This window comes from Phaethon aethereus, assembly GCF_964289735.1.
Source record: "Phaethon aethereus genome assembly, chromosome: 1".
In the NCBI taxonomy this organism is placed as follows: Eukaryota; Metazoa; Chordata; class Aves; order Phaethontiformes; family Phaethontidae; genus Phaethon; species Phaethon aethereus.
The window spans coordinates 215,701,614-215,727,804 of record NC_138575.1 but is presented as its reverse complement, the minus strand read 5'-3'; the positions used below and the strand labels follow the sequence as shown (position 1 = coordinate 215,727,804).

At 39.7% G+C, this 26,191-nt stretch overlaps 1 protein-coding gene across 4 annotated transcripts in view; it reads left to right on the top strand.

Annotated features, from left to right (window-relative positions):
- Positions 1 to 26,191, top strand: part of DLG2 (discs large MAGUK scaffold protein 2) — a gene marked incomplete at both ends in the record, with an annotated part of 787,463 nt that overhangs the window by 205,291 nt on the left and 555,981 nt on the right. The gene's annotated exons all lie outside the window — the stretch shown is intronic.

Genomic DNA, 26,191 nt, shown 5'->3' with positions numbered 1-26,191 from the left:
CTTGCCTAGCAGAGCCATTACAGTGCGATTACAAGTGAAAGAAAATGTTTATTATTAAAGCCTGATGTGAATGCAACTGGTGTTCATTGAGCCTTCATGGAATAGCCACATGAATTGATCTTTGTCCTCTGCTCTTGTTGTTCCTGTGTGTAGTTTGTATGCCATTTGTCTTTTCATGTTTTAGCAGCTTTCCAGGTTGCTTACTTAATTTCTCCTGCAGAAGCCGACAGTATCAAGCAGTGATACATCTTCGTATGCTGAAGTAGATCTACTTAGTTATTTGGAAGGGATTGCCTCCATGTGGCCTCTGTGTAACCTCAGGGGACAATCACAGACAAAGCAATTTCTTGCCTGGAAGGGAAACATCCCTGCTCCTCTGGGGCTCCCTGAATATTAAGGTTACAGTGGCACTTCTTATTCATGAAAGTCAAAAATAGGTATTTTGCTTCACAGATGGAGACTTTCAAGTAAGGCTGCATGATCGAAGCTAATAATATAGCAATGACGATAAAAAGCTTACTGTGAAGTGAGATGAAGGGTATCTCCAGACATCTACAGTTGCCTTAAAACAGCTTCCAGTCTAATTTTCTCTAGTGACAGGAGAAAGTTGCTTTCTGCTGCTGTTTTCTGAAAGTGATGGGAGGAGAGGAGCTGTATAGTATTTCCTCTCGGAAATCAATGTCCTCTACAAGTTCCCTCCTCAGCCCTAAGGACTTCTGTCTTTGACTCTATTCCTTTCCCTTCTTTCCTTCAGATGCCTGCCACTTAGTGCCTTCCACTTCACCTAAATTTAGTAATTTGTCTCTTCAGATAGCTTTGAAGTTCCTGCTTTCTTTCTCCTGTAGTCTATGTCCTGTCTTTTAACCTTCAGTAGAGAATTAGCTCCAGAGGCTGGCGTAAATCTTCTGCTAGAGCTCACAGTACTGTGGTACTCTTCCTATCTGAAATAGCTGCTTTGGATTCACTTTTGTTTCTGGGAAATGACTGAAATCCCTGTTTAGAATATTTTTGTTGCCATGATTTCCACGTAGTTGAGAAACAACATTCCAAACTCTCCAAAATCCAATGAGAACTGGTTGTTGTCTTGAATTATAGACTTTCCATCCTATAGTCTGATATCATGAAATATTCCGTGCTCTTCTCAGTAGTATTGTGTAAACACGGCTGCACTGAATAACAGGTAAATCTCAGGCATACTGAGTCTCAACCCATAGTGTGCCTTCGTAGGGAAATGTAAAATACTGTATTTTAAAGAGTTGCGGGGTAAGCGTGCCTGCAATTTAAATATTTCATTGCCTTGCGTGAGAGGTGGAACTGCTGGAGTCTTGCTCTGCAGATATAGAACAAATGCTGGGGTCCAAACACGGCCTGAAAAATCTAATCTTGGGAGTGAGAAGACACTGGCAATTGCAGTGGGATAAAACTGTCAGGAAACTCCACCAAGAACTGTTTGCACTGGAAAGGTTGACTCGTTCTGCTCCAGTTTTCTGAATCCAGGTCAGAGCATTTGGAAAAATGTGTGTAAATGAAAGTCACAAGTTAGCCTCTACCAAGGGAGGGATCACGTCTCCTCTTGTGTCACTAGGACTGTCTGTCTGTCCAGCCACCCAGCCGGCAAGCACGTTGCATGAGCGAGGGGTGGCTGTCTGGCTGCGTGGGGTTAAGTCACTGCCTGACTTTGCATTTCGCCGCCTGAATTTCACAGTGGGGTCTGCAGCACTGGGGTGCACCTCTCAAAGAACTTTTGAAGCAGTCTTTTGCGTTTCGTGGCTGCAAAATTCTCTGATGACAGGGTGATTTGCCCAATATTTTTATGTTCAAAATAGTAACATAAAAGAAAAATGTTTGAGCGTAAAAATAATCTAGTTAAGATGCTTTGGAAACAAAGTGTTGTCCTAAGGCCAAGCCACATATCCATCTTAATCACACCACTTTTCCTAAGTGACTTGAGTTTGGAAGAGGGAAGAATTGCTTGTTTCCATATGTTTGTGTTCATTTGAACAGAAATCTGGAAAGACCATGGAAACAGAAAACCACCCTCCAGGGTGGCTGGTTCCAGCTCCCATAACCGCCCAGGGCCCACGGCCATCTCTGGGACCCCCAGGTGTTGTACCTTGTCTGCACAGGTAGACTACTTGCTACCGTCACCCCGCCCGTGCTGCCAAGCGCCCAGCCAACGTCTCCGTGTGCATCCATCAGCCAGATGACAGCTTGCGCACAGGCTTGCATCGTTACAGCAACAAGTTTTGCGGATGGTTGAAGTTCAGGCAGAGAAACCGTGGGCCTCCCTATACCCCTGTGTACATCTCCAAGTAAAACATTCCAGGGATTCCTGAAAGACTTTTTAACCCTCAGGATGGAAGGAGTCAGCCCATCTTTTCTAAGACATGTGTGATTCAAAATGCCCGACACGGTACTGTGCTGCGGGTCAAATGTACTATCAAGTTGCTGTATAGAAATTGTTGAAGAACTTGGCTGTAATTTCATATTCCAGATTATGTGGTTTGTTGCAGTCCAGAAATATCCTCGTGGAGCTTGTCGTTATTCGTTACTTTTCTTTAACGACCTTACACTAGTTTTGTATGCTGAATAATGTTTTGTTACCTTTTGAATACCTAAAATCTAGTGTGCACTAGCCAGATTAATTCCTTTCAGAAGATAATAATGAGCAAGAACAGTTCTGCTGAAAACTGAAGCCTCTTTTCACTGTGATTTTTACTTTCGTAACTTCAGATTTCTTGCATGAACTTTGCTTTTCTACTTTTCTGCTACTTTTCTTCCTGTAGCATTTCCTGTACACTCAACTCCGTTCTGGAAAATGCTTAATTTTAGAAAGCTGCAACCTTCTGATAAAGGTTGATCTGCTTATTATCGTGGAGAAGATAAAATTTACAAGAGCCTCAGCAACTTTGAATGTCAAACATAGAATTTTTACAGGAAGTTTTCAGTTAGGTGGCTGTATTAACATTTGGGAAAATGTTAACATTCTAGAAGTTTCGTAGGAGTTGTCATATTAAGGTGATAAATGCACTTTTCAACTTATGGAGGTGATGAAATTGTGTTTTATTCATCTGTTAAAGGAAAAATTACATAATGTAATAAAAAAATAGTTTAAAATCATTTGATTGCACTTTCCCACGCTTGGCACTAGATGGTGCAGTAAGCTCAGAATCCTTTGATCTGCCGCTCTAACGCGCCTGTGAGCTGCTATGGAGGTTTTTCTTACACGGCTCCGAAAGCGCTAATTCAGTTAAATGCTTTGTTAGAAATTAGATGCCTTCTGAATCCCTGTTGTGTAGGGAAATCTGAATACAATGCAACCGTACCCGAAATTCAGACGTGCAAGTTCTGTCTCTAACTTAACTGTGCCTCTCTTTCCCTTCCTCCTAGGAATAGAGCTAACCAGTCTTCATTAAATGAATGATAACTCTGGCTTCTAAATGAACCTTATCAGTATTATTGTGATGTTAGTTTTCTTTTTGTTTTAAGTATATTCCACTTCCTTTACATAAGCTTAAAAGGAAAAATCCATGTAAGGATCTTGTATCTCCTTGGTTGCCTGAATATTTGAAATGTCAGGCTATTCAAACTATCTCCATTTCCTAATTTAATGTGAGGTTTGAGTGTAAGCATCAACGACAGTTGTGCAAAAACAAGCAGCCAACTAAATTACTGTTATTATCGTAGCCTAGGCTATTTTTAAACAAGGAATTTCAGAAACCTATTCAGTTGCCTCCTCTTTGATGGCCTCACCTTCTAGAAGTGAAGGAGCCGCTCTGGATATTCCTCCTTTTCTTTCTGCTCCGGGGCACTGTCCTGCAGCTCAGCAGGGCTGCTGACAGCTTACAGGGAGTCAGGACTGATGGAATGACTTTCAGCGGAGAGAGGCAAAAGCCATCTCCACCCGCAGCAAATGGGCAATTCATGTGCGTTGCGGTCTCCAAAGTTAAGGTTACACATGACCTGACATTTGTGCAGAATGCTTTTCAGAAGAAGGAAATTTGCTTCTCCCATCTTCTTCTTTTCCCGTTGATTCCATCTGTTCTTCCCTGATGACGGTAGAAGCCCCTATCTTACCCATTAGTTGAGATTCTCTACACCTGGTGGGGAAAAGAGGGTTTGTTTCTGTTCCAAGCCAGATCTCTCTCTTTTGCAACTCCCATCTTCTGGTGAGTGTGGAGAGGGTCCTCTGCACTCCTATCAGTCTTCCTTTTATCCACCTGGGTGCAGGAAGGACATTCCTGGGAGGGCTCCTGGAACCTGGCACATCTCCTTTTCTGTCTTTAATGAAACGGCTTTTTCATCATCTCTGAAGCCTTCTTTGCCCAAGCATGAGTCAGACCTCACTACAGTGGTTGCTGCATTCCTCTGACAAATTAACAAAGATGGGGAAAGAGGCTCGGAGGATGAGCATGGATGATTAATTAATCTGTGGAAAATGTCTTAGCCTGAGTTTCCTGGAAACTGTCATAAAGAGTAATTTTTTATGACTAAAAATGTAGATTAGGTAAGAGCTATTTATTTCATGAATTAACATTGACTTCAATAAAATTTGAGTTCTAAAGACGATTTGGATAAATAAGGTCAAAACATTCTATACTGATATTTTTTCCAATAGTTTTGGGACAATTTTTTTACCGTGGAATTCTGTATAAAATACAAAGTCATGCACTGGTCACAGATACTGTGGAAATAGCAAACTCCAAGACTCTAATGATGTTGCAGTGGATCACATAAGCTGTAGATTAACTCGAGGTGTTGCTGCACGGAGCTTCAAAACAACATTACAAAATACGCTCAGCAGGCCTGTGTCACTGTTCAAAATGAGCAATTTCAGACAAATCCTCTGCTCGTGTAGTTGTAAATACCTCTAGCTAACCAAGGAACCAGATTTACACCGGGAAAGGTGGTTGCTGCAGCTTTTGGCATTACCATGCCTGATACTCCTGCCTAAATAGAGTTCCTAGGGCTTTTGGGGGATCATCTAACTGTGATAAGAAACACCATTTATTTTTCCAGAGCTGCTGAACATCCTTAATTCCTATGACTGGGGAAGAACCCTACGTTAGAGGTGAAGGGGAGAGAAGAAGATAAGGCTGAGTTTGTTTTAATTCCTGTTTTTCAGATGTGGTAAGCAGTTGAGGCTGTGCCACAGCACAGGCTGCTCGTCCAGAGCAAAGCTGCCGCATTTCAGAGGCTCTGAAGAGCCGTGGAGGACTGGGAGAGGCTGATGCTTTGTTACATGTCAGGAACAGAAATCTGAAGTTTTCTCTTTCAGTTACAAAATTAATTGGGGTTATATGGAGGACATATTAATGTATGCATGGACATATTAGCAAGCCATCTAAAATTTAATCTTGCATGCTTTTCTTTGCTTACACTGACGGCATTTCATAAGTACAGCTAATCTGCATGAAGCATTTTTTTAGCCCCGGGGTGGCTCAGCCCAGTAGCGATAATACTTTTGATCTCTGCCCTTTAGCTTCCCAGCTTTTGTGTTTTGGGGTTGGGGGTTTTTTTGTGTTTTTTTTTTTTTCTTGTCTTCCCTCTGCACCTTTTTAATATGCAGTTATTGGCAAAGCCCCATACTGCAGTCTGTACCCATTAGTGAATTCCACTGAATATTCATTTGGCTGCTTCATTAAGATACAACACTTGTTACATGTTTAATCATGTACTGCCTTTCTCTTATCTCTTACTGTAACAGCAGATAAGCATATATCATAGATCTGTATCTGTGATTATGTTTTTTAATATAAAAATGCAATCGGATTTAAAAGAGACAAAGGAAACACAAATGTGCCCATGCTTGTTCTTGCTCTTAGAGAAGTGGCAAAAGTAGCTCTCAATTTTTATTTTATTTCGTCATGTTTCGAGGTGAAACAAGCAGCTTATAAATTAGTATTCTGAAGAATATTTTGTATCTCAGTTTCATGAGGGCAGGAATGTCTTCTATTTTTGCAATCGGTGCCAAATTTGAATGTTACAGTGAAGAATAGTTACTAATGAGAATAGGTTTTGGGTTTTGTCATCATAGCTAAGTCTGTTGTTTGGTGCGCTTGGTTTTTTTGCCGTTGGATTTCTGATTGATGGCTTTCCACATGATTTATGTTGTTGCAGACAGTATCTTGTTATCTTTCTAGCTTCTGACAGAATTAAAAAGAAACCAGATAAAATTGCTTCTGTCAGTGGGTGATTTAATTGGAGAAATCTCAGCAACTTAAGGTAAACCTCAGGCATTGCAATCCTTTATTTTTGGCAAAATAAATTATGGCCTCTGATGGACACAAGCGAAGCAAATTCTGACAGTATCTACCAGCCCATTATATGTTCTTAGATTTTCCTGAAGAATAAAGGAAGGAATTTTCAAAGGAATTTGAAAATATTTTCAGGCTATGGATACTGTTTACTTTATAAGGACCTCCTCGGTATTGAAGGTCTTTTCAAATATTAATCTGAATTGCAGTTTCAGGAGACTTTCTCTGTTCTTGATCTATTGGGTGCTTTATCCATTAGTATTAATTAGCTGTTTTATTCTTTTCAGATAATAGATTTCTCCTTAAGGATACTCTTGTTCCTGAGGGTTTTTTTGGTTTTGTTTTTTTGCGTTTGTTTTTTTTTTTTAAGTCAGATATCTTGCAAATATTTCTGGCCATGTCTCTCACTTAAAACCAAGAAAATGAGAGATTCCAGGAATCCTTTTTTCTCCGTGTCTTTCTGCAATGTTTTGCATAGTACTAGTTACTTCTTGCTTCCTTGTAATTCATTGAGCTGTTTTTAACTTGATATACTGGCCATATGAAATACGCGTAGAATATAAAATAAACAGAGGGAGGGGTACTACTATAAAGGTGATTTTTTTTTCAGCTGAAATACATGAAATATATTCAATAAAACCATGGAATCACTACTAGATCAGACATAAGATTTGCGTGTTCTCTCAGTTCCTTTCTCCAAGTCTAGGAGTACAAGAATATCAGTATATTTGTAAAGTGTCTGCAATGGTGTTTGCCACCTTTCCAAAATATTCTGTGACCTACTGATGGAAAGTGCAATAAAGCATCTTGGTGTTATTAGCCAGACTCTAACAGGAGGGATTTTTCTCAGAGATGTCGGACAGGTTTAACACCAGTTGTTTCCCCAAGCTCCGTAGCTGAAATGCCCTTCTGTCAGACTTCAGCTACTACTGGCACTTGGGAACGTGCTCTACATTTTAAACGAAGCATTAAGCTGCCGGAATAACGTTTCACTGAGGAATATCCTGATAATTCACTCACTCAGTAGAAGACACATGCTTTTAGACATCCAATGGTGTGACACATCAAAAATGTTGGGGCTTTTGTCAGTGTCAGGTGTAAAACCAAGTACAAAGCAGAAGGGTGCAGCTCCAGAAGCTCTGGATGGGTGCAGCCTCCCACATGAAGAAGACAGAATCTGTTTAGTCAGACCTTGTGGAAGAATATCTTGGTAGCCTGACTAAGCAGCGCTTACCCTAATACACATTTTGTTTCCAAGTGCTTCCTTTTTAACCTCCTGTTTCTTGTGGCTCTTATTTCATCTTGCTGTAAAGTAGTATTTTGGACTGTGGAGCTGTGAAAAAAACAGCGGAATTTTGGCATTTAGAAGAAAAAAACCTGATCTTTCTGAACTGGTTATTACTTTCCAAGTCTTTTCAAGAATCTAGTTTAAATAAGAGTTTTAGAGATTACTGTGTAACATCTCAATAGCTAATTGAGACTTCTCAGACAGACATTTAAATGGAAAATGCTTTTTGCCATTTGGTTCCCTTCAACATATCTATTTCAGCAGATCATGTTACTGGCTTTCTAATAATCCTTTAAAGACGATATTGCTACTGAAGCTGATGCAATTGGGGGAAATGTCAAAAAATAGTCTGCAGACTTGATGATTCAGGTGACTTTTTCATGATTTGCACTGTTTACTAACTTGATTTCCCACAGTACTTTTTGCTGTCTTCTCCCTTTCCCATGCTATTGTTTTTCTTTTCCATAGTTAATCGGCGTACCTTTTTCTTGTTACTTTTTCTCAATTCTGAATTCTGCCTTGCCTTCAGGATCCATTCCTGTGTTTCTCCTTTAGGTGTTTCTTCCTTTACTTTTCTGTTATATCCATTCCTACACCCACGGATCTCGTTAATACTGCGAGCCACCCACGAAGTACAAGTTTGTACCAGGTAGCTGTTAACGTGTAACGATTGATGCCCTTCTTGTTCAAGACAATTGCACTCTTACTGATCATTTTGCTATTTGGCTGCTTTGATAGCATAGGAGACATGGTTCTCCCTGTCTCCCCTTTGTGGTACGTGATATTTATGAGTAGTTTGTGTTGATTTCTCTTACTGCTGGAAGGTGGATTTTCTTCCCCCCAAGAAAAAAAACTTACAGAAACTCTGAGCCACAGTAGGTGCAATTGATTTTTTCAACCAACAGACTCAAGCACACTAAATTGCATGTTATCTTCCAAATGTGAATAGAACGTGTGAACATGAGAGCTAGAAGTTAGCTTTTTAGGTTAAAGTGTGTTATGCAGAAAATGACCGGATTCTCAAAGAAAATGTACATAGTTGATTTTTTCAGAGCCTCCATTCCACTACAGTTATAATAAACGTCTCCCTGGATTGCTGCATTGGACTTAATCAGACCTTAGAGGTTGAAGTTTGTGCTTCCAAATAAGAAATTAATTAGATGTGATAATTGACTTAATAAAATTATTAGAATTGATAACATGACATTGGAAAGGCTGAAAAGAATAATAGTGTTTTCAACAAATAAAGAAATTTCTACTTTGAAGTCAGTGTCACAAATTGTGTCTTTGATCAAGTAGATGAGCAAATGTCAAGCTGGGAAATAGAATTTTCAGTGATACAGAGCATGTGAGTATAAAGGCTTATATTAATTACTGGGGATTGACCAAAATAGCCCAAAGTTAACAACTTAACACTCTAGGAGTGTTAATGTCATCAACCAACTCCTGAAGACCACACTTGCATCCTATTTCACATTCACATTGCTGCTGTTTCCTCTTTAGCAGTCACTAGGCAGTTGGTTTACTTTACTATTTTACAACAAATCTGCAAACTGAGAAGGTCTGAATTGAATTAGAGATTTCAGCTGAAACTGGGTTATTTTCCTAACCATTATGTTCTTAATTTTGCTGTTTTGAAAAGGCATTATTTTTTTCAGTATCTTGGAGATTTGATATTTACTTAAGGCGAATGGAAATGAGTATGGTAAGGTGCAGACAAGAGTGTTTCTGCATTGCTTATACTTTACTAATAGCTGTAACGTCAGGTAATGTCTGAAAAACTGGCTCAAGCAATCTCAGTTAAAATAGCCAAGACAGGTTTCCATTTCTGAAAGTGCTACTTACCTACACTCTCCTAAAGATACGGGATTAGTGAATTTTAATACTGTCTCTGTTTTGGAGTGTAAACTAGGCTACAAGGACTACTAAACACTTGTACCTCAAAGACTAATAAAGAGGTAGACCTGCATATGTGGAGAAAGGCAACGCTCAACCAGGCAGAGCATCATGTTGGGATTTATGTTTCTATACAGTAGACAAAAAGTGTTGAGCAAAGCAGGAGAGAGTCAGTATGTCAGCCTAGTATGGCTATTAAAAAAATGAAGTGTTGGGATTCCTTTGGAAAACTTAATTTGCTTCCCCTATTCTCCTTCAGCACTTCACGTACTGGGAATTTCCATATTTATGCCTTTGGAGGACTGTGCGTGGCTGTGCTTAGGGGCCGTATCTTCCTCAGTCAGAGAGCTGCACGGTCACACTCCTCTGACAGCGTGGCTGCAGCGGAGCAGGATAGATACGTTTCCCAGTACAGACTTACCTTTCAGCCCAGGATGACTTAGAAACTCTACATAGGCAGCTGGACTGTAGAGCCATTGGAAGCGTACATCCATGGCTTTCCATAGCTTTCAATATACTGACTTGATCGCTGCACCTTCTCTTTTCATACTTTCTCGCTGAAGTGGAATGACTCACCAGCTGAGTTCCTGTGCCGGGTCGTTATCCCAAACCAAGGGTTATCCCAAACCAAGGGCGATCTGAGCCGGTTTGGAGCTGCATGAGATGCATCAGGGTAGAGAAATCGCCTGCGGAAAATACAATTCGGGCTTTGTCCCGTCGCTCTTTTCCTCTCCCACTCTCACAGTCGCTGCACGCTCTTTTTCCTTTCTTGCTTCCGGTACAAGGTTTTTCTAGGAAAACATATTTTAGGAATAGCTGAGTGTGAGGAACCATGAGAATGGAGGCTGGCAGTCAGTGGCTGAAGTGCAGACAGGTATGTGCAGCCAGCGGGGAGAGCCACAAACTCTTAAAACGACGAAGGGGATGTTTGAAAATATTTTAGAGCCTACATTTTGCTACCTGCCAGCCTGATTTGACTTCGTGATTCTTTAACTGCTCACACCCAGACCATTGGTCTGTCTGCGATGCTGTTTAAACGTATTTCTTTTGACAGTATGGTAATATTAGGGGTGAATAAACTAGAGTATCTGCCATAAACCTAGGCTCACAGTATGCACGGAGAACGTCTCACCTCTTCTTGTTTTTCACTCGGTTATAGCTAGCTTAATACAGATAATTCTGGCAATTGGAACCCAGGTTTTACTCAAGTTATTCAATTAAGCTGAAATTGCTTGTTATGTAGTACCATAATTGTAGCAGAGGCATTGCTGGAAGATGGTAAGTAGGTGAGATACTAATTAAATTCTTCTGAACTTCAGTAATTTAATATTCAAAGGAGGCTGAGCCCATATAGTAGCTGCTCATCGCATTGCCATTGGGGATTACAGAGGAAGAAACCTTAACAAAAATAGCAGCCTCCAAATGATTTTTGCTGGACTTGTTTGACAGAAATTTGGGGTTTGTTAGTATCGCTCCACCATTCTAGATACAAACACAGTGGGTCACATCCATCTGTGGGTGAACTCTCTGCAGACTTCAGTAAGATCATGTGTGGGTGGATAAGTACAAAATTTTTGCCAACATTGCTAAACTGGGGATGACGGTTGTGTTTATATATAATCTTGAAAAGCTGGATTCTTTTATATTCAGGCTTTTGAGAAAAGTAGGTTTCAGGCTAATTTAAGCAGGAATACAGTTCCCTTTGGTTTTCAAAGGACTGTAAGCCACAAAGTCTTTTAAAGTCTTTTTGAGAATCTCATCTGATAATAAAATGAGAGGTGTGGGCGAGGATGAAATTCATCTGTTCTTGGAGTCACCATCCTGTAGCAGAGCTCAGATCCTCTTATCTTTGCTACATCAAGATTATTGACCAGGTTATTAGTGCAGCCCTTCCAGGCCCCCGAACACATCAAAGCAAATATTCCACTGCCCTTCTCATTATAGCTATCAGTAATGATCTAAGCAACACTGGCCCAGAGATTCCTCCCTAGATGCATATTCTTTTCAAGCCTCTTAATTCAATCTGAATGATGATGATGATAATTTAGGTTATAGCATTACCCAGAGGCTATGATGGTAGAGCAAAGTTCCATTGTCCTAAGCACTATACAGACAAGGAAAAGCTTAAATGTTGTGATACCATGGAGTTGCCCAGGCTAAAATCAACACAAGTGAGCACAAATTAATAGGGATCTCTGTGTATATTCAAACTGTATCTACTAATCTATCTACTATAATCACATTGTACCTACTTTTTAATTATTGTATAATAACTTTGTAATTTTTTTAGCTAGCGATGTTCACATCTCAAGGCTGAATTATAGACCAGTGATATTATATTTCTTGGCTTTTTCCCATTAGCACTGTACTGATGCTTTGTATCTCACTGAGTGAGAAACACACAGACATTTTGGAAAAAAACCAAACCTTCATGTTAATTGAAAATGGTTCTGGGAAAAGAGACCCTTTTTAACTAAAGAGACCTAAACGGTAAGAATCTGCCATGATTGCCCAATGTAGAAATTAACCCCTTAACTAACATACCACCACTTACTTAATGTGTTAATTAATTAATGTCCTTGATTTAATTATCCACATCTGTTTAACTGAGTTTCTGCGTGTTACTATGCTTTTAATTAGATGGATTTTACAACATAATTTTCATCATAATGGTTAGTATAAATGAATTTTCTTAATTATGATAGGGTGAATGCTTCAGTAAGAGGCTTGAGATATAACAGTGTTTGGCACATCCTTGTGGGGACCTTTTGCAGGGACACCCATCTCCACCTCTCCTCACAAACCTTTTCTGCTGATGTTTGTTGGCTTACTAGATATGTTATTGAAGACCTATGATAGGTAGATGTTCTAATCCTAATTCTCCATAATATTATTTATTAGAGCATTATAAGGCAATATAGCAAATATTATTTATCAGAACATTAGGGCAACACTTTCTGGAATATCAAAATACAGAATTTGCAAAAAGTCCTTATACTCTGGAAATGCTTTCTCTTCCCCCAGAACCACCTGCTTGCTTGGGCAGGCAGTTTTTTTTCCCAGCTTCCCTTTCCCTGGAAGATTTGTGGTCTGAATGACTGCTTTGACATCTCTTTGATTGTGGGGAAGGAGGGAAGATTCCCTTGCTGAGGGACAAGGCGGTAGAGGCTACCCAGGCAGCTGCTGCTTGTGGCTGAGTCTGGGGCAAGAATAAGCATTTAAGGAAAAATTAAAAAGATGAAGATGACAGGAAATTGTATTCTTCATGTTTTTAATCCCACCCCCATCCCCAGCTTAACCTCTCAAGGCCCTGCATCTACCCTGCAGCTCACACTTCACACTCTTTTTGTAAATATTACACCACAAAGATGGTGAAAGTGCTGGGGACATCGGGCAAGGGTGTTCTGCATTGCTAACATCGCTAAAGGATGCATGAGTGTAGGGGCAGTGCCAGACCCATGCTGACCCTGCATATTCACGCCGTGTTTCACCCATCTCGTCCATTTTTCTGAAGTGTTAAGGTCACAGAGTAGGGATCTGCCACCCGCTTGTCCTTGTTGTCTTTGCTTAGCCTTGGACTACCAGTGTCAGCAGCTCTTTGGCAGCATTGGGAGGGTTGCAGGAGTCCAAACCACCCTCACAGCTGTTGCACTCGGAGAAGTGGATGGAAGCAAATGTTTATCTGTCTTTTAAGAAACACTAGGGATGTTCTTGGGAATTACACATCAGAAAATCTGTGCCAGATACTTGTAATGAGATGAATGTAATAGGATTGGAATGAAAAGGAATAGCTCCTGTAAAGGAAAAACAGGTTTCTTCTAACTTAATGGACTCTCTGATAGTGTCAGTAAATTAGTAATAAGTGGAAAAAAGGCTGAAGCCATTTATTTGTACTTACTAAATAATTTTGACAAAGTCCCATCACTCTAAGCCACTAAGGAAAGAAAATAATTCTACAAACAAAATACTAGGGAAGATTAGAATATAAATAACCGAAACAATTGAGAGAAATGAACGTACTATTTGCAGTATGGCAAAAAGGAAGCTAAGATTATTCTAGGATGATGTGGACAAGGGAAAGTCTATACACATTTTGAAATCTATCCTAGACTGGGCTATAGAAATACAAATACTGTAACTATTTATGAAGGAAATAGTTAGACAGGCACAGGACAATTTGCAGATGGCACACAATTACTCAGGATAGTGAAAACAAGACAAAGCTGTAAGGCATTTCAGATGAATTAAACAGATCTGGAAGAACAGGCAGATGATAAAATGTGATTTTGAAAAATATGCATATCTACAATGGAAAGGGAAATATAAAATACTCATACATATTTAACTAACTGAATGTTTTCAAAATGGCTTATAGATTTGTGGACAAATCTTTAAGTACAGTGGTGACTGAATTCACTAAACAGAATGTTTACAAATGAATGGCAAAAATCAAGAACTGAAATACTGAAAACATTCTCATGCCGTAAAAAGTTCTATAACATAAAGCTTTTAGAAATGGAAAAAGAAGAAAAGGAAGTACACAGATTGTAATGGGAAAAGAAAAAAGTTTTTTTTTCTGTTTTCTGAACAACATACCATGTTAGGCCATGATGTTGATTCTTGCTCTCTTCTCTGATTTACTTCTCCTTTGGTCATTTTCAATCAAATCTGAAAGAGATCAGTGGTTGAAAAGACATTCCTATGACTTCCATAAAAAAAGGTAACCAAATAGAGGAAAGATATAGCATGAGTTCATCTGGTATTAGACACCAGTGAATCAATCCAGGTAAGTATGAGAGGTGTCAGAGTGAGAAAGAAAGTGAAAATGTGACATTTCCACCACAGCAGAAGCTTCTTGTTCCCCAGGGCTCGGTTCTGGGGCCGGTCTTGTTCAATATCTTTATTGATGATCTGGATGAGGGGATCAAGCGCTCCCTCAGTAAGTTTGCAGATGACACCAAGTTGGGTGGGAGTGTTGATCTGCTGGAGGGCAGGAGGGCTCTGCAGAGGTATCTGGACAGGCTGGATCGATGGGCAGAGGTCAACTGTAAGAGGTTTAATAAGACCAAGTGCCGGGTCCTGCACTTGGGTCACAACAACCCCATGCAATGCTACAGGCTTGGGGAGGAGTGGCTGGAGAGCAGCCCAGCGGAAAGGGACCTGGGGGTGCTGGTTGACAGCCGGCTGAACATGAGCCGGCAGTGTGCCCAGGTGGCCAAGAAGGCCAACAGCGTCCCAGCCTGTATCAGCAGGAGCAGGGAAGTGATCGTGCCCCTGTACTCGGCACTGGTGAGGCCGCACCTTGAATCCTGTGTTCAGTTTTGGGCCCCTCACTACAAGAAGGACGTTGAGGTGCTCGAACGTGTCCAGAGAAGGGCAACGAAGCTGGTGAGGGGGCTGGAGCACAAGTCTGATGAGGAGCGGCTGAGGGAACTGGGGTTGTTTAGTCTGGAGAAGAGGAGGCTGAGGGGAGACCTTATCGCTCTCTACAACTACCTGAAAGGGGGTTGTGGCGACGTGGGTGTTGTTCTCTTCTCCCAGCTGACTAGTGACAGGATGAGAGGAGATGGCCTGAAGTTGCACCAGGGGAGGTTTAGATTGGATATTAGGAAAAATTTCTTCACTGAGAGGGTGGTCAGGCATTGGAACAGGCTGCCCAGGGAGGTGGTGGAGTTGCCATCTCTGGAGGTGTTCAAAAAATGTGTGGATGTGGCGCTTCAGGACATGGTTTAGGGGACATGGTGGCTCTGGATTAATGGTTGGACTTGATGATCTTGAAGGTCCTTTCCAACCTTAGTGATTCTGCGATTCTATTGGAGCTAACACCTTATTAGACATTGGAATTTAACAACACAACTCAAAGCCATAGGAAGGGAGGCCTTGTTTATTCTGCCACTCATGGGTCTATTTTTTTGAAATCTGGAAATATTTCACGAGAGAATATGAAAAATCAGGACCTTTCAGAGAAGAGATAAAAAATCCAGAACATATGCGTCGTGTAACTGTACAGATGGACACTAAATTATATTTTAGTAAGGTTTTCAGTTAAGCTGTAGAGTACAATGCATGTTGCTGTCCCATGGGTCTCTGATAAAACAGGTCTCTGTTTAATAGGATGTAATAACCTGTCATATATAACCTTTTCACTGTTGCGCAGATTGGAAACTCCAGAAAGCTGCTAGCTCAGTGGTAATTTCCGGAATCTACAGAAGGAAAAAAAACAGCTGCAGTGTTTGAAACTGCTTCTTAAGATGTCAACTATGCACACTAAACAGTGAGAAGGGCTTGAAAGTTTTTCTTTTATTTTTTTATTTTTCATTCCTGGACTCAAAAGTATTATGGTAACTGAAACTATGAGAATACGTTACTCTGTAAAAAGACAGATTTTCTCATTAAAAAAATTGTCAAAAAAATTAATACTGGCATCAGTGAGAGTATGGTGTTAAATACTTCATAGGAGGGAAACAGAATGTGTTATTTTCAGTTCTTTACAATTCAATCATTCATAAGAACCCCCACTGCTATTTTACGGTATGATTTTATACCAGAGATATATGCTTATTGTAAGTATAATCAAAATAAAGTGTTATGCATGTGTGTCACTTGAAACTTTACTTGTGAATTTTGTGATGTATTTTTATCATGCTCTTAACAAAATGTTAACATTTTTCTAACGAATAGATCATCGAGAAGGAATTGCATTTGGAACATTCCTGTTACCTTTCTGTATCATTAACTGATGAGATCATACAGCAATTGAGAGAAACAAAACATATTTTAGTGAAAGTAGTCTGGTTGTCTACTAATTTCATTTAGTAAAAGCTGATGATAATCATTTTGTTAAGTTCAGTGTAGACTTCAAAGCCCTACATAAATGGAAGGAGTAATTTTCTGATGTCACCTTAGGGGTCGCGCAAGTTAATGCACAACTTCACTCAGTCCAGAGTTACTGCTATAGAGCAAATAAAATTATAAGGTTTTTGCTATCAGTTTAGTAGTCTCAAGAAAGCCAACCAAAAAAAAGCTGATCCTGCAAGATGGTGATACCTTCTTGTGGGTTTTGCTGTACAATTTGACACTTCATCTTTGTCTAGAAGCAGTCTGATGAAATTAATAAACATTTTGTGATCCTTCTAAGGTATTTAAGGAGTTGTACCATGTGCATATTTATTGTCAGAAATCATAGCTTAAAGCTAAGAATCTAACTACATGGACTGTTTACCGTAAGTACAGATGGTGATATTTTTGATAGTAAATTTGCCACAATAACCTATTTCAGTCTTACCTTAAAACTCTCTGCTGTTTCAAGTCAAAGTCAACAAATAATTTTAACTGAATAAAGAAGAACAAAATCAGAAATAACAGTGTTTTGTATTGATATTTTTAATGTATGGTTTGTATTGAAAAAGTCAAAACGTTTTATTTCAAAGCTGCAAAATAATTTTGGACTTGTCTTTTTATACTGGCATTCCACAATGGAACAAAATATTCAAAAGTAAGTGTAGCAAAAGAAATAATGTTCCCCCTTCCAGATAGAAAATGTTATTATTGAATTTAATGAAATATTTCAGGTTTACCTGACCTGATTGCTATCTTTGTTCAGTTATTGAATGAATAATCCATTATTTCCACAGGTTTACAGGAAACGTGACAAAATATGTATGGACTTTCTGAGAACACATGCAAAAAAAAATTTAGTTTTGAATCTTTATTTTGATTTATGAAGATACAGAATAAAGGTTACCTTCACACCTTAACTACAGAGAACTTCCACACTGAGTACTGTGAACTCTAGAATAATGAACTTTTTCACTGTATGCAATTAACCATCTATGACTGACTTTGGCAAAATACGCAGTTTTGCCACATAAATGCTGTATTCCCGTTCTGCTCTTGGCAGGATACGTTGGGTTATTTGCCAAATGTTCATGAGACATTCCCCCCCGCAAAAAACCCCAAACTAAAAACAAGAGAGACTTGCTTATCATCTTGTCACCGAGGTTTAAACCTGGTTTTGGAAATGTTCAGCTGTTTAATGTTGCACATCTATGAGTTTTTTTAAGGATAAGTCATCATGTATCCTTCCAGCACCATGGTCCAAAGGATAAGAAAAAAATGGTTTGGAAGGGAGAGAGAAGGTGCGCCATTTCTGTCTTTCTTTAACTCCAGAGTAAGCGGAAAAAGTCTCTTGCCTGCAATATCCACATACAGAATACGGCAATATAATTTACCAAGGTATTTGGAAATGCACTTGAATATATACAGTTTTAAATTGTTATGGCTCAGTTTTTCAGTCTTTAAGTCTTCCAGCTGAGGTATGTGGTGTGCTGACAGCCAGCCCTGAGGTCAGGGTGATACACGCTCAAGCAGAGCGAAGGCTGTGCTAAAAAGTCCCTAATGGATATCACACATGGTGTACTCCACTGTAGCTTGAATCCAAATCTTGGAATTGCCAATTCATACTTCTGTGCTACTCTGCTATGCCGCGATCTTTGGTTACAGTCCTTCCCTCTCTTCCCCCACCCAAACCTCAGCAAATGAAAAAAAAAACTGGATTTAAATTAGCTCAGAAAGGCTTTCTAAGATCCAGTCTTCTGTGAATAATACTTGGTTCTACTTACAGTACTATATAAATCAAAATGTCTTACATTTAGATTTAAAGGAAATGACAAAATTTTTCTTTTTACACTTAAAACATACCTTGTAATTAATTACAAAGGATGTAGAGATTATACTCTGACAAGTACTTTATAAAATGTCATTCATAAACTGTTTGCCTGAGTCACTTTTTATAGACCTTACCTTGCTAAATAATTTGTTGTTTTTTTAAAAAAAATCCCCAATATATGATAATAATTATGCATGCCTGATCTGTCATGACATTTTGAATTAAGCACAGTAAGGAAAAAATTGAGAATGAGCCAGGCAAATAACTCTTGTCAAGTGTGAACAAAACTTTTGAAATGAGGAAAAAAAGATGGTCAAATAACAAGTGACAAAAGCATCAAATCCAAAGTGCTTAGTATTATAGTTTGTTGTAATGTGTCCATGCATAACTGTTACTGAGCATATTTATCTCTTGGTAGAAGTCCAGATTAAAGTAAATTGGGAGTTCAACCTAAACACCATGTTATTTTCCATGATTTGGAATATTGACAAAATTACATAAACAACGTGCCTTTTTAATTAGGCACTTGGTATAAAAGAGTTTCAAAGGGCATTTTACTGATGTGTTTCAGTTGAAAAAATCATTTATGGCAGAAAAGCCTTAACTGTATGTGTAGTATGTTTTGTTTAGCTATCTTTCATTTTGTATAGATAGGAGGGAAAAAAGATTAAAACTGGGCTGTCTTTCTGGAAAAGTTTTGGAGGATTCCAGTTAAGGGTCTTTTTTAAGATTCGTTTGATGTGAATTTTAAGATTCGTTTGATGGGAAAGGGATGGGGCACCTTCTACTGTTTCAGCTGTGACTTCTTAAGCATTCTGCTCGAGTAACATCCCGTGTTATGTATCTGACATTGCATATAACTTACTAAGAATTTCTAATGTATCATAATTTTCATCTGAATGCACAACTTGATTTCCATTTTTCAGACAGAGGTCCCTGCATTTGTTCAAAGCTTTCTGTCTTACTTAACTTCCTTAGGAAGACTGAAAAGCAGTTGACAGTCGTATTTATATATGTGTGAATGTATGTGTATTATATAACATGTTTGCAGAGAAGCCTAAAAATCTTAATTTTTTAAAAAATAACGGGCTATATATGTTTCCTAACTTCAGTGTTTTAAAATAATCCAGAGTTTTCTCCTCATTAAAGTTCAGTATGTGCTTCCTTTAGCTAAAACAGCTAGGCAAGTTTGTTTGGAGAGATATTAAGAAAATATATCTTACCACAGTAACTACTGTAAGGTAAAAAGAAAGGTAATGGGTAATACCTACAAGGTGCAGAGACAGGTAGAAGTCTTTTTAAAAAATGAACAAACAGATAAAATGAAGAGAGACTAGCACTGGAATAAATGAGGTATTTGTAATAAACACTGGGGAGAGGATGAATAAATTATTGTGAAGATGAAGTAAGATATGAGGAGGACAAATGAGAAAACCAGAAGGAATAAAAAAGTTGTGTTGTAACAATTCAGTGCTATCAGTGTTAGTTTCATCATTCTTTATTCTTTCCTTCAAAAACTTCTTCAAATTTAGTTTTAATTTGAGACCTAAATCGGAAAAAGTGTATCTTTTGAATCAATCTCTTAAATAAGTTGTACAATTCCAACTGAAACACATCTTCATTATTCTCTTTTCCTTTTTTGGGGGGCATTATCTCACTTAATATTTTGTGTAGTATATATGGATACCAGCTATTCAGAGTTCATCAGTGAGTTACACTCAGGTATGCTGTTCCAGTTGTAATAGGGCTTCTGGTTTTGATTGCTACAGGGGAGGACCTTGTCCTTATTTCCACAAACAATATTAATTGATTATTAAGTATCAAAAAGGTTAATGATCTATCATATCTCTGAATGTTGTGATAGTGTGGTGAGTTGACCCAGGCTGGACACAAGGAACCCACCAAAGCTGCTCTGCCACTGCCCTCCTCAGCTGGACGGGGGAGAGAAAGTATAACGAAAGGCTCCTGGGTCAAGATAAGGGCAGGGAGATATCACTCACCAGTTACTGTCACGGGCAAAACAGGCTCGACTTGGGGAAATTAACTTAATTTATTGCCAACTGAATCAGAGTAGGATAATGAGAACTAAACCCAAATCATAAAACCCCTTCCCCCCACCCCTCCCTTCTTCCCGGGCTCAACTTCACTCCCCATTTCTCTCCCTCCTCCCCCTGAGCGGCGCAGGGGGACGGGGAATGGGGGTTGTGGTCAGTTCATCACTGACCTGGTCTCTGCTGCTGCTTCATCCTCCAGGGACAACTCCTCACCCTCTGCCCTGCTCCAGCCTGGGCCCCCCACGGGTGCCGGCCTTCAGGAACAGGCTGCTCCAGCCTGGGCCTGCGGGGTCCCAGGTCCTGCCAGCAAACCTGCTCCAGCCGGGGCTCCTCTCTCTCCCCACGGGGCCACAGGCCCTGCCAGGAGCCGGCCCCAGCGTGGGCTGCCCACGGGGTCACGGCCTCCTTCGGGCATCCCCCTGCTCCGGCGTGGGGCCCTCCCCGGGTGCGGGTGCAGATCTGCTCCCCCGTGGAGCTCCATGGCCGCAGGGGCACAGCCGGCCTCCCCGTGGGCTTCCCCGGGGGCTGCCGGGGACCCTCTGCTCCGGCGCCTGGAGCCCTCCTGCCCCTCCTGCTCTGGGCTGGGGGCTGCAGGGCTGCTCCTCTCGCATGTTCTCACTCCTCTCTCATGCTGCAGTTGCTGTGCACCATTTTTTTCCCCTTCTTAATACATTCCCCTAGAGGCACTACCCCCGCCACTGACGGGTTCGGCCTTGGCCAGCGGTGGGTCCGTCCTGTAGGCGGCTGCACTGGCTCTGTCAGACATGGCAGAAGCTTCTTGGAGCTTCTCACAGAAGCCACCCCTGCAGCCCCTGCTACCAAAGCCTTGCCAGGCAAACGCCATACAATTACTTTACCATAAAAAGTTTCTTAAATTCCAGGACATGGTGAAAGACCATATAATTTTTTTTCTGTATCACCTGCCAGAGAAAATTGGTTCTCAGTTGCACACCTGCAACCTTCTTGCTCAATTAGTGGAGTCCAAATGCTCTTGCACAGACTTTTATTTGAAACTGATGCTGGTCCTTTGACTCTGTCATGGTTCAGCCCCAGTTGGCAACTAAGCCCCACGCAGCCGCTCACTCACTCCCCCACGGTGGGACAAGGGAGAGAATCGGAAGAGTAAAAGTGAGGAAACTCATGGGTTGAGATAAAGACAATTTAACAGGGAAAGCAAAAGCCGGGCACACAAGCAAAGCAACACAAGGAATCCATTCCCCACTCCCCACGAGCAGGCAGGGGTTCAGCCATCCCCAGGGAAGCAGGGCTGCATCATGCGTAATGGTTTCTTGGGAAGACAGACGCCATCACTCTGAACGTCCCTCCACCCCTTCCTTCTTCGTCGTCCCAGCTTTATATACTGAGCGTGACGTCATATGGTATGGAATATCCCTTTGGCCAGCCTGGCTCAGCTGTCCTGGCTGTGTCCCCTCCCAGCTCCCCGTGCACCCCCAGCCTGCTCGCTGGCAGCCCAGCACGAGAAGCTGGACAGTCCTTGACTGCTCAGCAACAACGCAAAACATCAGCATGTTATCAACATTATTTTCATTCCAAATCCAAACCACAGCCTCACACTGGCTTCTGTGAAGAAAATGAACTCTATCCCAGCTGAAACCAAGACAGACTCCTTCACCTAGGGTATTATTTTGTGGTAACTTGTTCACGCTTGTTCACATTGCCTCTTAGGTATTTTAGGTTAAATTTGTTGAGGAAATTGAACTGGACGTGAGATACTCTAGATTACAACAGAAAAAGAATGGGAGGAACAGTCACCAAATGAGAAATATAGGTTCAAGAAATAATAAATATATTGAAAAACTACACTGTTTTGTTTTACAAAATACTGCCCTAGTGTACTATAGCTAAGCTTTATTCCAAGAAATACATCAGGAATAAGATATTAGATTGGGATCTTCAGAAGTGTTTAGCTGCTCTTTTAAAAAGTGAAGTAGATTAAACCAGAGTGAAAGCACTCTCATAACTGTTAAGTTAGCTAAATCTGGATGCATAAATTTATGGACACTTAATGAAACCATAAAACGAAAATACTCTTTCTGGCTAACTACTGGTTGCCATTAAAATGAATATGTTATATATCAGCTAATCATAACACTTGATGCCAAGAATTTTTTGAAAAAATTTTTTGAAAGTTGGTTGATCTCAAAACATCCCTCTGTAGCATCTAGGTCTAATTACACCCTTCTACTGGTGGAGTGGGAAACTGGAACATGTACAGCGATCTTAAGTGATTGGTTAATCGTCATGGTGAAAACAGGATAAAGAACAGAGTTGAGAAAGTTCTTGACCACACCTTGGCTGCCATTAGACTCTAAATACCTTGGAAGTATTTAAAAGACCTGTGGATGTGACACTTAGGGACATGGTTTAGTGGTGGATGTGGCAGTGCTAGGTTAACAGTTGGACTTGATGATCTTGAAGGCCTTTTCCAACCAAAATGATTCTACGATTCTGTATAGTGGGCCATGCAAATAGTACACAGGTTTGAAAATAGCACTGTACAAAGGTTATCCTCTAACACAATCATATTATAATAATGACTGCAGCCTTCAATTAGGGTAAATCCATTCTCCCTCTCTCAGAGTAGAGGGAGAGTCAAGCACATTAAAAAGCTCATTGATTAGAAGTCTCTGATACACACACTGCTGGGGGAGGTATACGAACCGCAGTGAAGGATCCCTAATTGTTGGAACAACTGGTTTTAAATTAGAGTGTATCTAATATATTTGCTTATTATGAAAAGCATATTTGCAATTCTAGTGTCATTGTATGTTGTAATTTAAGGATTAAACCCAAAATTTTTTCTTAGCGTTGTCTGTTTCCCCTGCGAAAGAACTACAGATGCAGCGTATCCAGATTAAGATCGATTAACAATTCTGTGAATTTTGCCCAGCAGCTATAATCATTGGTTGCCTTAGCAACTCTGTAGATTAAATCATAAGCTAAAATCCAGAGGGTTCAATTAAAAATTCTTGTTGAAATTCAAATTCTTTTCATGGTGAAATGACCACTGATTCAATATGCACTTGAGAATTGTCAGAGTTGGCTCCTTTTTCTTCAGTGTCATTTATTACAAATGAAACATAAATCTAATATAATAGGAAATATTTACCTATTGTAATTTATCATTGGTGTTGATGCATTAGGTATAATGAAGCTTTGTGGGTTTCTTACATAGCAAGGCACAGGCTAAACTTTATCTTGCTGAAAGAAGAATCTGATTTATCATATTCACTAGGCCATTTTTCCTGTATTTGATACTGACCCGAATTTATGCCAGCATTGATCCTACACATAATTTAAGAAGCAGTATTTGTTAATGCACTTTTGTTTTGTTATGCTAGGGCTTCAACTGGGAAATGCGCTCCTAAAGGACTTTGGTTTATTGAATGTTGAAACTATTCACTGTCCGGTTTGTGGCTGCAGAGCAGAGCCAAGATTCTCTGTTCTGTTCCTCCACGTCCAGTTTGGATGCTTGAAGTAATTCCTGGCTAAATGCTGGGGCCTATTCACTTCCTTTTGACCATACCAATCTTTCTGCTACTGATTTTCTTGCAACTGTATTGTCTTTTATCTCTTCTAGCTCTTTTGCTAGTGCCTTGATGACAATTTCTTTGGATAGATGCTCTTTTCCCACAATGCTGTTGAGGGAATTCTTGTTTATTCTGTCCATCAGCCTTTCTCAGAAATGTCTTTGCCTCACAAAATGACCTCCAGGTATTCGCATATGGTGCCAAAAAGTGTCAATGCCAAAGCATTAACATGTTGATGGTAATGTTGCACAACTCTTGCCTTTTGTTCTCCCCCTTGCACAAAAGGAGAGAGGGATTAGTAGATTAGTGCTTTCTATCTTTGCTTGGCCTAATGAAAAGTTTTCTTCTCTACTTATCTTCCATTGTTGTGTCCTGGATCTCACCAAAGACAGACTATCTGTTCAGACACTAAACATATTCCAGCCCACACAAGGGAACTTGGAACCCATTTTAAGCAACATTTTGTGTTTTCTTACTTTAGTCCTCCTTAAAGAGTTAGCAGCTCTAGGTGCTGGCTTCCTTTACAGACAAAGATGAAACAATGAAGATGAGAGGAAAAGAGGTACTTCTTTTGAAAGAGAAAATTACTGTTAAATAAACTGAAAGAAATAGAGGGAAAGATAAATGTTACCAGACACTGAGCAAAAAAAAGTGTCTACCACTTAACAGTGGTTACGGAGGAAGCCACCCCCTTCTTTCTCTAAGTGCATCCATTACATTTTGGGTTTTGGTGCATATTCTACATGTTAGCAAATATAGAGACAAGACATTGAACAGCTATTCTGAAATTATATCTCAATTGTGCTGAATACTGATGGATTTCATAGATAAAAATAATTAGAGAAATGAAAGTTGATATAAAATTTAATAAATTGTATAGATAAACTACCATCAATTGGCAGCTGAATATAAGGACAAATGTGAACTTCTTCGGGCCCTCTGTCAGCAAGAGATCTTTGCAGCTATATTTTATTCTAAAAATTATCCCTTGAAACCTTTTTAATAATTCCAGCAGTTATAACAAATTATGTTAAATTGCAGAATAGTCCTAAAGCACGACCCTAGAAGCTTCAAAATTCTGAATCTAGTTTAGGACATAAAAGTGTAACTCTGGGAGAAAAAAAGTATAGAATAAAGTATAGGAATTAAGGCATAGTAAGATAAAAAAAGAAGCCTGTGGCTTGAAGATAGTTCTTTCACGTGCTCTAGGTAGTCCTCTTTTTTACACCTTTGTATATGTTTTGGCTGGGTGAGAGGAGTCTTCTGGTCAATAAAAGATAATTAATGAAGTTTAGTGAAAATGAAAGTTCTGCTACCCCTTTTTGTGCAGAGTACTTGCTGGCTTTTCAGTGCCAGTTTTATAATCAACCTGTACTTTCAACTTGAGAAACTTGTTATTTTTGGTTTATTTAATATTTATGATGGGTTTTGCAATTCTGGCACAGAAATCTTGTGCAGAATTGCCCCTAATAACTACACAAAAATGTAGTTTTGCTAAACTTTGCTGCTGCTGTTGGTAAGAAAGTTGTTCTGTTGCAGTGTTATTTACAGACCTGTTCTGCAGTTCTACACCATTCTCAAATGACTTTCATTTAAAACTCTGCATTCTGGAATCACAAGTGCAAAACTCATACTGGCTTCATCTGTGCTCTACATTTCTTTCTTAATTTTGATTACTAATTTAAAATGAATCAACTGGGAGTAGGCCAAACTTATGTGATGAATGAATGGGTCTTCTCTTGGTTTCCTTATCCTAAAATAAAAAGGGCTAAAGCGAAAAGATGGAGGTTTACAAAGAGCTTAGTATAAATTCTTGGAAATTTGAACAAATTACTATGCATTCATGCATTATGTCTTTTAGATGCAATGAATAGTATAGAATCCTACCTTTCCTTAATTATATTGACTCATAAAGCAGTTTTGATCTGCATACTTTGAAAGGTTCTATAGAGATCAGTATTACAACTGTCTTCTGATTTGGTGAAACAAAGGCATGGAGTGGGGAAGGGAACAGTCCAGAGTTGCAGAATTTCATGGCTGAGCCAGCAGCTCAGCCCAGTTTCCTAAGTCCTTTTCAGTGCCCTGTCAGTTTTGTCCCATCACTAATATTCAGTGTGCATAAAAAAAGGATCTTTTTGTTCCAAATTAAATTGTTTGCAACAAGTCAGAGGCACTTTAAACAGGACAGCAGGACTTCAGACATGATAGATGAGTGCTGAAGGAACCATGTTGCCAGATGTTGATGGCAACTTGTTGATCCTAGAAATAAGGATTAGACAATCCCTATAGTGCCTCGTTTAGAAGTTTGCGCAATTTGCAAGGTAGACATTTTTGAAATCAAGTCTACAAAGTGCGTGCATTCTTCTAATGTGGCTTTAAATGTACATCTCAAAAAGAAAAAATTAAAATACTCCTTGTGTACTGACACCAGCAAGGGAGGTATGTGATGGGTTGTAATATTAAACACTCTCTGCTGT